This window comes from Littorina saxatilis, linkage group LG9 (genome assembly GCF_037325665.1).
Source record: "Littorina saxatilis isolate snail1 linkage group LG9, US_GU_Lsax_2.0, whole genome shotgun sequence".
Taxonomy (NCBI): domain Eukaryota; kingdom Metazoa; phylum Mollusca; class Gastropoda; order Littorinimorpha; family Littorinidae; genus Littorina; species Littorina saxatilis.
In genome coordinates, this window is record NC_090253.1 from 41750174 (window position 1) to 41760474 (window position 10301).

At 39.0% G+C, this 10301-nt stretch overlaps 1 long non-coding RNA gene across 1 annotated transcript; it reads right to left on the reverse strand.

Moving 5' to 3' along the window:
• Positions 1-1923: 1923 nt before the first annotated feature.
• LOC138976143 (uncharacterized) lies at positions 1924-6664 on the reverse strand. Its single transcript, XR_011458886.1, has 3 exons — positions 6409-6664; positions 4816-4931; positions 1924-2166 (listed from the first exon to the last, which is right to left on the reverse strand). It is a non-coding gene; the product is annotated as an uncharacterized lncRNA (long non-coding RNA).
• Positions 6665-10301: the final 3637 nt, after the last annotated feature.

Sequence of the window (10301 nt, forward strand, 5' to 3'; positions counted from 1 at the left end):
TTTCGGCACTCGGTTACAGCTGTATTCACCCTCTCTGGATAACTTGCACATGTCAAAACAGTTGCAGAAACAGAAATCTCAAAACCGTTAGGCTTTTTCTCTTTTTTCACTTTTGGCAGCGTTCACTCTAAATTTGCTGCCTAAAACGGACTCGTTTCTGTCTACAGCCAAAGCTTTTATCAAACAAAAATGGCTATATATGACAGCTAAAACCGTATTTGTTACATGGTAATAACCTATAACTAGCCCTCGAGATTTAAAAAAAAAAATGCAACGAAAAGTCTTCTTTTCGTGGAAGTTGATAATTTCACTTATTTTCACTCTGTTTTTGATAAGCTTCTTTAGTTTCCTGGTGTGCTTCAAATAATGCTCTCATCAACCCGAAACAGATAAATCTAGAACATATTTTAATTAGGCTGACTTGTACACTAAGTTGTATCATGTTATTTTGAAATATAGGGGGCTTTTTACAGTGATTCGTGAAGGCCGCTTCACTGGTCCATATTAGGCGCCCAGGCTCCTAATATGGACCCTTTGTGATTTTTTCTGTATTCAATTTTTGCTGAATGTGTATCAAAGCTATTTTACTCTAATTATTAGGCCTAACTGTTAACCAAGTTCAAGTTCAAGTTTTTATTGGTCCATAACCCATGGGGGCATTTTGAACAATAAATACAATCAATACAATCATGATATATGCTAATATAATAAATAAAAAATAAAAAAATTAAAATAAAAAAAATAAAAAAAGTTATGAAAAGCTGTTACAAATTCTATTAATAAAGTCCAAAATATTCTTTAGCAATTTCTTTTTCTTAGTAGCAAACAACTTAGAAAGAAGGACTACCAAGCACAAAATGAAACTTCTTTGCAAGAAAACAAGCTATTTATCAGCATGAAACAAAAAGTGGTCTATATTAGGAGCCCTTCTCCTAATTTCGCCTTACTTGACTTGTTTTAATGTTATGACTGCACGATACAAAATAATCCTTTGATATGCAGCTGTGTGTGTGTGTGTTTGTGTCTGTTTGTGTGCAAGGTGCGCGCGCGCGTGTGGGTGTGTGCGTGTGTGTGTGTGTGTGTGTGTGTGTGTGCGTGAGTGCGTGCGTGTGTGTGTGTGTGTGTGTGTGTGAGTGTGTCCGAGGCGCGCGCGCGTGTGTGTATGTGCGTGTGTGTGTGTGTTTGTGAGTGTGTGTGTGTGTTTGTGAGTGTGTGTGTGTGTATGCGGAAGGTATAAGCAAACGGGACGTACTTCAGTGCATTCGATTGTAGTCGCTTCTAGGTTTTTGTCCCTGCATCTGATTGAAGGAAAATCTTGCCTCCGCGTTCTTGTTTCTTTCTCTCTTTCAGCTGCCATCGTAAATCCCGGCCGGCCATCAATTACAAAAACCAGCGGCGAGTCTCAGTGTTTTGGCCCCAGTATTTAAGACTTTAGTGTTTCTTTTGGTGTCCCTGTGAGCTGTTGTATGGCCATCATACATCGTCCACCAGGATGTCAACTCTGATTTATAATATGCTTCTTGTCACTACAGAAGAACCTAATCTTTATCGTGTGACTTCATCAGTTCCTGTGACCACTTTATATGTCTAACACACTGTTTATGCATGTGTTAAAAGGTCTCTCTCTCATTCGTGAAACGTCCACTGACCCGCACTGTCCCTCTGGTTCCAGCTTTGTTTCATAGACTAGAGATTTTTTTTAATACATCCATGGGGTTCTGAAATGTGCAGATTCTATTACTTAAGCAAAAAAACAAACACACACACACACTCACACGCGCGCGCGTGCACACACACACACACACACACACACACACACACACACACGCGCGCGCGCAAACAAACACACACACACACACACGCGCGCGCGCGCATACACACACACACACGCGCGCGCACACCCACACAGAAACAAAACACAACTAGTTTGTCATCTTTTTATTTGTTCAGCGTGTGTGCAGTACAGAGCTTCTACAGCGTGCATTAGAACTGTACGTGCACCTGAATCCCAGAGATGATGAACTTATACTTTCTCTGGCTTTTGTGCGCAAATGTTGTTACAGTATTGTTTGTCGTTAGCCGAAGAATAATGGTTAAATTGAGAACAGCAATTCTCACACCTGATCCGTGTCGGTTTCGGTTTGCACCAAGCGTCGAAGTATTTCGCTGAAATATTAGGTATAGTAACAATTATTATGTACATTTGTTATGCCGACCTGTGTTGTTTCTGTGTGTGTGTGTATGTGTAGGTGAGTGGGTACGTGGGTGGGTTGGTGTGTGTGTGTGTGTGTGTGTGTGTGTGTGTGTGTGTGTGTGTGTGTGTGTGTGTGTTCGTGCGTGAATGTTTTAACGAGCGAGCGCAAGAGAAATAGAGAGAGTGAGAGTGAGAGAGAGTGAGAGAGAGAGAGAGAGAGAGAGAGAGAGAGAGAGAGAGAGAGAGAGAGAGAGAGAGAGAGAGAGAACTTTGAACTTTGAATTTTATTTATTTATCGACGGTAACAGAATAAGCAATGTATGATTATATGCTTTTTTTCATCCGGTCCTCGCCCATTGAGGTTAACTCGATTAATAACAAGAAGAACTAGAAGTTAAGTTAATTACAATACAATTTACATAATTAACATGTCAAAAAAATTAAAAAGACATTTCAAATGCATTATGAATATCAATCAATGATGAAATATTATCACAGAATTATTTACTTGTTTTCAAGAGAAACAGCATGTAGAGTTCCTTGAAGGAAGTTTCACTGAATTGCATTTTAATTAAATCAGGAATGGAGTTCCACAATAGGGCGCCAGGATAAGAAAGACTTGACTTGTACAGGTCAATTCTAGGGGTTGGGGTAATTAATTTGTTTAGTTTTCTTGAATTATTCAGTTTAAACTTTGAGGCAATGAAAGTAGGTGCATTCCCTGACATAATTCTATGCATCATTGCACCTTTGTTATATGTAAATCTTAATTTGATAGGAAGAATTTTTAATTTCTTATAATCAGACGTAGAGATAAATGCATTTGTTAAAAGAATTAATTTAACAGCTCGTTTATATGTAAAGAGCACAAGTGTTTCAACGTGTTTGCACTTGCAGAGTCCCACACTGTGGACGCATAATCAATAGTTGATTGAATATATGCCTGAAAAAACAGTTTCCGTGTGCGTAGGTCTAGAAAGTGTTTAATGTTTGATAACTGATATAATTTTTCAGAAGTATTTTTACAAAGTGTTTCTAAATGTTTTGACCAAGACAGATTATTATCAATGGTTATTCCCAACACTTTACGGTTATCAACTTCAGTTACATCTTGATTTTGTATTTGTAGTTTAGGAAATCTCGATGATAGATTTTGTCGTTTTTGTCTAGTGGTTAGAAGCATGTATTTAGTTTTATTTGGGTTCAGTGACATATGGTTTAGTTCTGACCATTCCAGCAATCGATCAATGTTTTCTTGGAGGATTCTTGCTAGTTCACTTAGATCTTTGTGACTAGAATGAATTGTAGTATCATCTGCATATAGTTCACACATACATTTAACAAATAATGGTAGGTCATTATTATAGATAGAAAATAGTAAAGGACCAAGAATAGAACCTTGTGGAACTCCAAACCTTACTGTTTGTTTACAAGAGTATGATTGAAGAGAGAGAGAGAGAGAGAGAGAGAGAGAGAGAGAGAGAGAGAGAGAGAGAGAGAGAGAGAGAGAGAGAGGGAGAGAGAGAGAGAGAGAGAGAGAGAGAGAGAGAGAGAGAGAGAGAGAGAGAGAGAGAGAGAGAGAGAGAGATGCCAGGACCGGCCACTAAATTGACCGCAGGAACATTTTCAGCCCATAGGAATTGAAAGCACGTGGTCAATCCTGCTTTACTTCTCTTATAACTAGCGGTTTTGATCAATAAAGAAAGCTGCGAGCGGACAAGTCTTTCAATTGAATTTGTTAAAACAACTAAGGACACACAGTTAAGATGGTTCCAGACCAGATTGCTTCATCGCATTCTTGGTGTTGCTAGCCGGTTATTTGTTCAAAAGATTCTTGACAGTCCCCTTTGTGCCTTTTGTACAAATGAAAATGAAACAATTTCCCATATATTTTGGTACTGCCCGAGTCGAAAATTTTGGACTGATTTGGAAGATTTATTAAACAGAAGGTGTATTTACCGCGCAAATGTTCTTTTTACAGAAGAATTTATTTTGTTTGGGTGTATGAACAATGTTAAGGTAGATGTGGTTTTGGATTTTATCATTTTGCTTGCAATGTGTTATATTTATAAGAGTAAGTTACAAGAGACAAGGCCACCAGTTTCAATGCTGGTAACATTACCAAATTTGTAGAATTATGGTCCTCATATGAACAGTTGGTTAGGTAGTACGCTAGGTTGTGCAGACATGTGATGATTTGTGTATATATATATATATACATATATATATATGTCTTTTTTTGTTTTGGTTTTTATTTGTTTGTCTGTTTGGTTTTTTGTTTGCTTGTTTGACTGTATTATCATCTGAGTATATTATTATTAAGCAGGTAGTACGTTCATAATGTCCTCAATGTTTGCTTGTGTTGCCTTTGTAAAAAATAAATAAGTGAAAAAAAAAATTGATTATTTTGTTACATAACTTCTTTCAATGAAAAACAGCTACAGATTTAATTATCTTTATAATTGCAGAAAAAAGGGAGACAGCATGACGTCATCCCAAACTGACGCTTCAAAAAGGAACGAACACGTGTTTTCCTATCTAATTAATCAGTCTGGCTCGCTTAGCTTTGTACTGGCCCACATAGTAGATAAAGATAAGAGCGATGAGTGAAAATGTCTTACTAAGCTTCAATGCTCCCCTGGTGTTTTGGTTAACACCCGGGTTGAGTGTTATTACTGATGTCACTGTCAACACCGTCATCACCACAAGGAACAGTTTTGACGTCATCACTGGTGGTCTGAACATTGTCACAGACGTAAGGACGGACAGAGAGACAGACATGCACACGGGCAGGCAGTCACACGCATTGCACGTAAACACACACACACACACACACCCACACACACACACACACACACACCCACACCCACACACACACACACACACACACACACACACACACACACACACACACACACACACACACACACACACATATATATATATATACTAGATGATTACCCGCTTCGCCGGGTACCGGCTTCGCCGGGAAGAAGTAGAGCCGAATACCAGGCTGCGCCTGGGACCCGGCTTTGCCGGGTGTACGCCGGCTTCGCCGGCGCACGAAGGAAAGGAGATAAACGCGCAAAACACTGGAGACCTTCTAAAAATAGTAACTTGCAGTGACCTTCTAAAAATAGTAACGTAGTAACGGGAATATGGATTGACGCCACACGGAGGAAGGGAGATAATCGCGGCTGAAAACACTGGAGAAGATAAGGAAGAGTTACTGGTAGTGGATCCCGACAACAAAAAAACAAAACAAACAAAAAAATCGGTTCAGCGCGCACAGCGCTGCGCGCTGAGAGCACGTGTTGAAATATCTCATCGATGAGGTTGTGTCCGGGGTGTAGCTGAATACGGTGTCCAAATTTGAAAAAGATCCACCGAGAACTTTGGCCGTGCATCGCGAACAGACAGACAGACAGACAGACACTAGTCGTATATATATATATATATATATATATATACACACACACACACACACACACACACACATACACACAGCGAGACAAACACACACACACACACACACACACACACACACACACACACACACACACCCACACACACACACACACACACACCCACACCCACACAAGTTAGGCATTGTTCATTCGCTATGTTTTTGTGCTTTAGACTACGTAAATAATTATTGTCAGTGAGAAGTATTCTTCAAAATACCATGCACAATATATGATTTAACTTTTTGTTTCTTTCCAAACAATGTACAATTATAACAAATATTTCATAATAAAAATAATCAGTTTTGGCCTTCTACTGAAAAACTGTATAAAATAAGTTACGCCTAAATTCCATGACGACGTCGATATTTAGATAGCTATTTCAATTTTTATTTGCACTGATTGACAACGATTCAAGGAGTTGTGCAGACATTTCTTTAGCTTGCTTTTTATTTCCTTAATCTGAACAATGAAACTTATTTAATTAAATAAATTAAACTAATACACACAAAAAAGGATTTTAACTTAGAAAAATAGTATTCAGCAATGTTAAATTTGACTGCAAGTAGTGTTTTCATTTTTCTTCTCAGTACGCATATTCGGGCACACGGACAGGCAGTCACACGCACACACACACACACACACACACACACACACACACACACACACACACACACACACACACACACACACACACACACACACACACACACACACACACACACACACACACACACACTTGCGACTTACCTTTTTTCGATGCCAAAAGTTGCACGTACAATGACAAATCTCTTTCCAACAGCAGCAGCTTACCTTGAAATCTTTTGAATGAGTATTTTGCGTCGACACAGCTTATAAAGCTAGTAGTCTGTTGCAACGGGTGCAGGTGATTACAGTTCCTCGTCTACATTTATGCTTTTTTTCAATAATCCCGACGTTAGATTTTGCTTACAAGTTATGGGACATGATGAATGAACCACGGTAAGAAAACTTATATAAAAAAATATATGTAACCTTTTTTTTTTTGGGGGGGGGGGGGAGTGACACGTGTCACTTCCTTTGTTTATGCCTGCCATGTGTTCAAACCATAGTACATCTTTGTGGTACCCAACTCCAGAGAACAACCCATATACGAAACAATGTGTTTCGATTTTGCTATCATTGTTCAACATAGTAGTAATCATACATCAGCTGTTATACTTAAATGACGGATTTTTTTGCAATTATGTTTTGGACTCTTTTGTGGTTTTGAAAATTTAAAGAGAAGCAAATACACAGCAGGGATACTTTTATTACCGGCTGTTGTCGAGCTAATGCTTTGCACTTTCGTCATGTGTTAATAACTGCCTTGAATTTTCTTTTGACAGGAGTCTCCAAGGGTCTATTACAGTTCATCTTTAGTTTTTGAAAAACTTGAAGAGGTGTCATCATTCAAAATATTATCCCCTTATCACATGCACATGGCAATCCAGGATATACAAACTGAAAAGAAAATCCATGCGATTCATTAACTCAGCAACAGCGGCGACCACAACAAAGTAAGAGAAATCCTGTATTTTTTGTCGGAAAATAAAATCCCGTCAACCAATTGCAGTCAAACCCACTAATGAGAAGCTAGCTTATAACTACATCGCTTACAAGAAAGGACTTTTAATTTTCTTGCCAGATGTCTTCTTTCTTTCACTTAGAATTCTCCGGATAAGAAATACTCCGTTATAAGAAAGCCTCGGTTGTAAGAAATGAGTTTTTCTTTACCTTGACACGCAAAATCCAGTCAGTTCAGATTTACATTTGATCCATGCTTGCACCGGATGTCATCCAGACAGACTGGTAAGGCATGACAAGCATCTGAATCGACAATTGGTGTGTTCGAATGACTCTTTTGTAGGGTGTAAAATGGCTGTTCACAATGACTTCAACTAGCATGGACCAACCAATTTTATTTTCAAGTAAATGTTTATGGTACAATGCAGATATCTTCTGTGGTCTTTTTGAAGTCGGAATAAATTTGTTTGGGAGGGATCCGAGCTATAATGGATTTTTGGCGAATTTTTTTAAAAAGGTAGGGTCACGCACAGCCTATGGCACGGTTTTTTTTGAGAAAAAAAACTCGGGACCATGACTTTCTTTCTTTCTTTATTTGGTGTTTAACGTCGTTTTCAACCATGGGACCATGACTATTTAGGAAGTTTCGAACAAATGATAATAACAAATATACGATAAAATTAACGATATGGTTTTGTTCAGAAAAAAAGACAAAGCATTGTTTAAAAGTCTTAGCCAAGATTGTATGCTTCTATGGTTGTGCTTTTGCTCAGGTGAGTCATATATTGCCTTATTAATACGGTCGTGTGGGAAAGAATGTTCACCATTGCCAAAAAAGCCACGCACATCACCCTAAAATATCACAAGTGCGGAAACACACAGTGAAATCATGAACGATCTACTTTCACTTTTTCCTTTACTAGAATCTACAAAGGTGATGATGTCACTCGCATAGCAATACGCCGATGACGCCAATCTTTAGGTGGTGAATCTAGACTTGTTTAACAGTTTTGGAAGTGGCGGCGGCCCAAAACGCCAGCTCAGAAGAAGGCAACGTTTTCTGACATTCTTCTGCTAGTAAAAATAATCTTCAGGAATCAAAGAATGCCAACAAAGTCATTCCATTCACCTGACAGCTCGACAACTACCGGACAACTCCGTAAGCACTCGGAAATTGGGTGAGTTACCTGTCACTTCCATCGCAAAACAATATTTTCCTACCTCAAATTTATATTTTTATCATAGTTTTGCACTCTTTGTGACATGAACTATCACTAGACCGTGAAGACTGTCATGGTGCACGATCTAAAAATCAGAACAATACATTTTCAAACAATTCAATTTGCAGTTTTCACCTCTAATGTGGCACTGTGGAATGCGAACACGTATGTAGATTTGAGTTCTACCTTCCCACTTTCATTCGTGATGAACGGTATCCTCATCCAGCCTCATATAACATTTGTATCCACACTTTCCTAACCCCAATAAATCGACCATTCCCTGACCCATGTTTTGGCCATTTTTGTTGCAGAAGATTACAGTTATCATTTCTTGCCTTGGTCTTTGCTAGTTCAACACTCGAACTTAATACTTTCTACCCCACCTATGCTGACCAAGTTTTTTTTTAGCCGAGACCAGCTGCTGTGCTGCAGCAGGTCACTCAGAATTGTAGTAACGGTGTAGTAACTGTTTAACAACACGCTGGAATGCAGGCGTTAGATGGACGTTACAGGAAGCGACTGAAGCTAACAGTCTGAGCGGATATATCCGTACCTGGTCAGATAGAGCCATATGAGTGGGTACGGATATATCCGTACCTGGTCAGATAGAGCCATATGAGTGGGTACGGATATATCCGTACCTGGTCAGATAGAGCCATTTGAGTGGGTGCGGATATATCAGTACGTGGTCAGATAGTGCCATATAAGGTGGGTACGGATATATCAGTACGTGGTCAGATAGAGCCATAAGAGTGGGTACGGATATATCAGTACGTGGTCAGATAGAGCCATATGAGTGGGTACGGATATATCAATACGTGGTCAGATAGAGCCATATAAGAGTGGGTACGGATATATCAGTACGTGGTCAGATAGAGCCATATGAGTGGGTACGGATATATCAGTACGTGGTCAGATAGAGCCATATGAGTGGGTACGGATATATCAATACGTGGTCAGATAGAGCCATATGAGTGGGTACGAATATATCAGTACGTGGTCAGATAGAGCCATATAAGAGTGGGTACGGATATATCAGTACGTGGTAAGATAGAGCCATATGAGTTGGTACGGATATATCAGTACGTGGTCAGATAGAGCCATATGAGTGGGTACGGATATATCAGTACGTGGTCAGATAGAGCCATATGAGTGGGTACGGATATATTAGTACGTGATCAGATAGAGCCATATGAGTGGATACGAATATATCCGTACCTGGGAGACAATGAGTTAACCTTCTTGGCACGATGAGCCACGATCGTGGCTCGCGTCATGCGTCATTTTTATACTCTGTACAGTCATATATCACTGCAAATCAGACACATTTCATTGCGAAGCTGAATCTTTCTTCTTTCCAGTGATAATGATATAGTTTTCTGTGACTAAGGTTATTATGAGACCACTTGCAATTAAAATACAAACAGCAGGCACATTTTACGCCTATAATCTTTGGTGAACGCTTTTAAATTTATGCAGTGCCAAGGGCAGGAGCTACCTTCGAATACACCGTTTTTCTCTTCCAAGTCATTTGACCACAGCATTCATAAAACAGAACTGTTTGTGTTAAAATTTGGTGTGTATTTGCTTCAATGTACGTAGAATGATAGTATATGGTCCCCCCCAAAAAATTGCTCTTAGATTGACTTTAACAAACATCATTAAATGAAAAATAAGTAAAACGTTGAATCAAAACATGTTAGTTCACGGAAGATAATTTCAACACTATTCATCAGAATGATTTGAACTTTTGCAACAGTAAAAGAGATACAAATGTTGACTTTGTGGGTAAAAATTTATGAAAACTGGAAAATGTGTATCTCTTTAACCAAATGCTCTGACAGTTTTTAATGGACAGATTGCAAAAACTGTGAACGC